Source organism: Myodes glareolus, chromosome 11 (genome assembly GCF_982192425.1).
Source record: "Myodes glareolus chromosome 11, mMyoGla1.1, whole genome shotgun sequence".
Lineage (NCBI taxonomy): Eukaryota > Metazoa > Chordata > Mammalia > Rodentia > Cricetidae > Myodes > Myodes glareolus.
Window position 1 is genome coordinate 58,553,486 of NC_142036.1, and position 6,063 is coordinate 58,559,548.

The window sequence follows — 6,063 nt, forward strand, 5'->3', positions numbered from 1 at the left end:
CATGACTTAATGGATGAATACCTTGCTTATTAGTTTGGATAGGTTTCTGATGTTAAATATTTATTTGGTTTTTAGCGTGTGCTTTGGTTTTGAGACAGCATCTCAACATCATGTATGTGATAGGCTGGCTCTCATCTCACTGTGTAATCAGAGACTATCTGAGTCTTCCTGCTTGCACTTTGTGAGTGCTGGAAAAACATGTGTACACTACCCATCCACGTTCTCACTCTTAAGTTTTAGAGGGTATCTTGTAGCTTTTGTTAGATTCTTCATAAAGGAATAGCTAACAATAAAAAAGTGAAGTTTTTTTCCTAATAATATTTTGTGCTTTTTTGTTTGTTGTCCTTTTACCATTGGCTAGAACTTGCAGTAGGGTAAAGTTACTGAGAAATAGTAGAAGAGGTAAATATTTTCATCTCACCTTTTCATAAAGAGAAGCAATTGATATTTAATGATTAATTATGATAGCTACTCTGAATTTCAATGCATAGAATTCTGAAAGGTTTTAGATCTGCATTTATTCTATTCACTAATATTTCTTATAAGTCATTATTCCTTTGGCTTTATAATAATGATGTTCCATGGTATCAGTTGAAAACCATTACCTCCTAAAATTTAGAGTTCTTTGAGGATTAATATTAATATATATGATTTATGTTATTATCTTCTTTTCATATTTAATAGAATTCACCAGCAAAGGCATAGGAGCCCAGACTTTCCATTTTAAAGGGAAATGTTTGATGGAAAATTCAATTTCCTTACAATATAGGATCACTTAAGTTATCCATTTCATTTGCAAGATCTTTGGTAAATGATAGCTCTAGAGGAATCAGTCCACTTTATTTAAATGCACTTACTGTTCCTTACCAGGAACCTAAGAACCTTAATATCCATAGAACCAAGTGTCTTATCCACCTTTTGTTAACTTCTCTCACTCACCCATCTCTCATCTATCACTAATCATCTATCTATCATCTCCCCCAACACACGGACAACTTCTGTGTTATAGTGTTCTAGTTTGCATCCCATCTCTGTGATAAAAACATTCTAAGTAAAAGAAATTTGGAAAAAGAAATGGTTTTATTTTGCCTGTCACAATCCATCACTGAGGGAAGTCAGGGCAGAAATACAACTAGGAGCAAAAGCAGGAACAACAGAGGGAAGTTGCTTAATGTTTTTCTCATGTGGTTTTCTCAGCTTGAACCACTTGCCCTTGCCCAGGTTTGGTACCACATATAGGGGTGGTATGGTCCCCCCAACCGCCTACCATCAAGATAATTCTCCGCAGATGTGCCTTTAGGTCATTCTGATGGAGGTAATTCTTCAGTAAAAGTTCCCTCTACCAGATGATTGTAGTTTGTGTCCAAATAGGTAAAACTAGCCAACACAATCTGTCTAGAATTTAGCCTGGTTAAGGCCTTACCAACTCAGTGTGTGAAAGCAGGGTTTACAATGGGCACAATAGAATCATTAGATTTGGGAATGTCTCGAAAGTTCTAGATGCTGATTCTATATCAGGCTGGCCTCCAGAGCGGGTTGTGAGGAAATCTGAAGTCTGGTTTAAAGTAGGTTGCTGAAATCTAGTCATGTTCATCTATTGCTTTTTAGGGATTCTCAGAGTTGAGCTGTGAGGAATAGTCTCCACAGTCTGCTTAGTTCTTCAACGTCAGAGGATAGCTGGCTCCTCACATGGTTCATGTGTTATCAGCCAGAATCCTTAAGCTTAATATTGAAGGCAGAAATCCTTTATCTGATGACACTCAACTAAATTTAGATAGGCAGAGTCTTGTGCAAGGGTTGCTTTTTTGTTTTATTTTTATTTGTTTTTTTTTTTTTTTGAGACAAGGTTTCTTTACACAGCCCTGGCTCTCCAGAAACTCACCCTGTAGACCAGTCTGTCCTCAGACTCACAGAGATCCACTTGCCAATGTCTCCTGAGGCAAGGTTTGTTTTAAAAGACAAGGTTTGAGATATTTATAAAAAGAGATTAGTCAGCCAAATCAATGTATTACAGAGATGCATGCATATCACTATTCATTGCAACACTATTCACAATAGTTAAGTTAGAAAAAAAACTTGGTATTCAACAACAAAGGAAATGATAAAGAAAATGGAGTTACCAAAATGTATAAATCAATAAAAAATGTTAAAAAATACAGTTACCTGCACAATGAATTTTTCACCAATAACTAATGAAATTGTATGCAGGAAAATGGACTTAACTGGAGATAATCATATTAAAGAATGTAGCCAGTCTTAGACAATATGTGTTTGCTCTCATTTGTGGGTGCTGGAGATTATAAATACACAATATGTGTACTGATGGCATGGACATAGAAGCAAAATTATGTGACAACAAAGAAAGGGGACTTATAGGAGAGAGGAGAAGTGAGAAGAGAAAGGATAGAAATGGGGGATCTGCTCAAAGTTCATGACATTTGCAGGAAAATGGCCTTCTTTAGATTATATAATAAAACTTAGTAAAACATAAAAAGATATTACCTAGAATGTATAAGAAATTCCTCAGTTGAATCCCCACATTTAAGTATAATTAAAGAACTCATATAAAAGAAACTAATAGAGATATTTATAGAGGCCAACAAATATTTTAAAAGGTAGGACTCAAGTCTACAATATATACAATATAGCTGATCCTTAGTGCCATAGATTTAACTACCTAAAGATCACAAATACTCAAAAAAAATTACAAATATGTTGAACATATAAATTTAGGCTTTTTTATATTTTGCTATTCCCTGCGCGATATAGTATAAAGAAACAGGGTACTTGCATGATGTTGTGGGATAATCTTTTTATACACAGTGAAGATGTGTCTTTGCTAGAGTACCTTCTAATTGACTTAATGTAGAATTGAATGGTAAATAGCTAGGCAAGGAGTGTTAGAGAGGACTCCCTGGCAGAGAGAGGAACTTAGAGGGATATAATTTAGGCACTCTGGAGATATCTGCTACACATGAAAGGTAAAAGCCACCAGGCAGTCATAGCACAGACCTTTAATCCCATCACTTGGAAGGTAGAGGCAGGTGGATATCCGTGAGTTTGAGGCCAGCCTGGTTTACAGAGCCATGGCAGCTACACAGAAAAACCCTGTCTTGAGAAAACAAAAACAAAAACAAAATACAAAAAAAGGAAGGAAGAAAGTCAGGTAAAAACCTCATGGCAGAGCATAGATTAAAAGAAACAGGTAAATTTGAGTTATATGAGCTAGTTGGGAGCAAACCTAAGCCAAAGGCCAACATTTTATAGTTAATTATAAGTCTTTATGTCATAACTTGCAGATTGAAGGTCCCAATGAGAAAGTATTATTACATATGGTGCCCAACATCCAGCCACATATATCCACATAAGGTCTCAGAAAGTCAAAAGGCAAATAAAAGAGTTCCAAACATGGAGTCAGAATCAACTTCTTGGTATGGTTTCCATGTGACAGGCTAGGCATACAGAGGTGTGGCTTTTTTAAGAGGTTCTGATGTGTGGTTGAGCATTTGAGCAACTAACACTCATAAAAATAAATAAATAGGACAGTTTAAAGTAATAAAGTATTTAAGGAAAGAATAAAGTAATATAAAAATAAAAATAAGCTATGTAAAGACAGAGAATAATGACTCCTGGATTCTGTATGTAGTTTTGTTGGCTTTTTTTTAATGCTGATGAGTGGAAGACAGATGCTGCTAAGAGACATTGGATTGTAGAAAAATGCTAAATTAAATCAACATATATATTTTAAGAATGTCTTAACTTCAGAATGAAGTCAGAAAATACATTGTATTGGGGAAGAGGTTATTCTTTTATTATCATAGGAAACAAAATGTTACGGATTTTTTTCAAAATTAATAAAGATCACATCAGATCAAAGGAGACGTCCTGAAAATCCTGGCTACAGACAAGAAGGATAAGGAAAGAAAAGCTACAAAACAGGTGACATGCCATGATCCCTCTACATGAAAACAGTTCTGATACCAGATGGGGCATGAAAGATCTTGTTGGCTACAGGGATCACATGACTTATTATTATATGCCATCTATTCATATGGCATCGATGGTGGTTGTTTTACAGTTTGGTTATGCAGTTCAAACAGATATATAAAGTTGACAGATGTCTTTTTGTTTGTTCCAACATAAAACAGAGAATCATCTTTAGCTGATTTTTATATAGCACACATTCCATACCTGTGTTGATATGTTTGTGACATATCAAATTTTGTATACTTTCAGAACAAAAGAACCAGCCATGAATAAAGTCAAAAAAGGAGCATTGGTAATCCAGCCTCTCAGAATGCCTCTGTTAAAGTTAGAAAAATATCAAATCGGCTAACTGAAATGGTCCAGCCTCACAGACTACTCCTAACAGGAGTTCAGATAAGCCCTGCACTTTCCCATCACACTGATATTGGACAACAGCTAATTCTCCCAGACTTGGCCATTATCTCAATTTTCCCAGGGTCACCTAAAGATGCCGTTGCCTTCATACAGCAGGAAGTAGTCAAAAGGACACAACACCCGTATTCCCAAGAGGTTGGGTGGGCATTTTTTGTTTCTTTGTTTGCTTTTTGACATTCAATGGGTTATGGATGTGTGTCATCTTTTAAGGGGTTGGTTGCAAGTCGTTATTGGTCATGGTCAGGGAAGCATGTACTGACTTTTTGGGACCCTAGTCTATTTGGATGCACAGCTTCCTAGGCCTGGATGTAGGGTGGAGGGCCTTGGACTTACCACAGGACAGGGTTCCCTGGCCTCTCTCAAGCAGGGAGTGGGAGGGATGAGGGTAAGTGGGGGAGCTGAAGGGAAATGGGAGGAGGGGAGGAAGTGTAAATTTTTGAATGGAAAAATAAAAAAAAAGAATCAGGAAGTGTCAGGTGGTGGTGGTGCACACTTCTAATTCAAGCACTTGGAAGGCAGAGGTAGGAGGAACTCTCTGAATTCGAGGCCAACTTGATCTACAAAAGCTAGTTGTAGGACAGACTCCAAAGCTACACATAGAAACCTTGTCTCAAAAAAATAAACCGAGAGAGAGAGAGAGAGAGAAAGAGAGAGAGAGAGAGAGAGAGAGAGAGAGAGAGAGAGAGAAGCAGGAGGAGAAATGCCTTCATTCTTCTCCTCATGAACATAAAAGCTCCATTTCCACCAGAAACACCTCTAAGCAATACCTTAGCAGTGTGAGGGATGGAAGACTAGACACTAAGAATCCCTGCAATAATTTTTTTTTTGCTGTTATCCTGAACCTCACACTCTATACTAGAACTATGCTTCTCTTTCTTAGAATACTTATTCTAAACATTTAAAAAGAAAATCTTCGTGTTTTGTTTTCTAATTATGACTTCAAGGTATAGCCAACTCTCCTCTAAAGATAATTATCGTATTCTTTGGGAAATAAAACAGAGAGGCCTTTCTCTTTAGCTATACACACAGACTGTCATCTAATTTGTATCGAATTTAATGAGAAATTAGTCAATGTGTTATAAGACAATCTGTTGTTAATAAAGAATAGCAATTTCTGTTTAACGACTATTAAATGGCTTTATTGCCAAAATGCATCATTAATACTCATTATTACATTGGCGTGAATCTGAAACACAAGCTACATTAATTGCTTCCTTTTCATCCTCTCTGTATTTTCCCTCTCCATCATTGCACACAGGTGACGCCCACAGAGAGCTGATCACACACTCGCTAACTTCTCTGAAAAAAAAATGTCCACCGCAGCAACAGCATCACCAAAGCTACTCTCACTGAGAGCATTCCAGAAATTAATTCCAGAAGGTAAGAAAGCAGATAATTTTTAAAATTTATCTTTGGAAACTTAAGTTTACAAATAAAATCCAAGGCACATTTTGCCTCATTCCCCTCAGAGTAAGTGAGAAGGCTAAGCACAATAATATGGCAGACAGTGAGGTGACTCTGGCCTGGGACATTACAGGTGCCAACTGGCAGAAAGCTGCTTCCAAAGTATAAAGGTCAAAGTGAAGTGAAGCTTAAACACTAAATTCTTCTATTTCTATTGTACTTCTTTGCATTTATTATTGATGCTTTATTACGTCTCAA

The 6,063-nt window shown here is 36.7% G+C and overlaps 1 long non-coding RNA gene across 1 annotated transcript; it reads left to right on the top strand.

Annotated features, from left to right (window-relative positions):
• The first annotated feature begins 1,517 nt into the window (after positions 1-1,517).
• On the top strand, positions 1,518-5,775 carry LOC125387753 (uncharacterized). Its single transcript, XR_007227986.2, has 3 exons — positions 1,518-1,565; positions 3,861-3,939; positions 5,660-5,775. It is a non-coding gene; the product is annotated as an uncharacterized LOC125387753 (long non-coding RNA).
• The last annotated feature ends 288 nt before the right edge of the window (positions 5,776-6,063 follow it).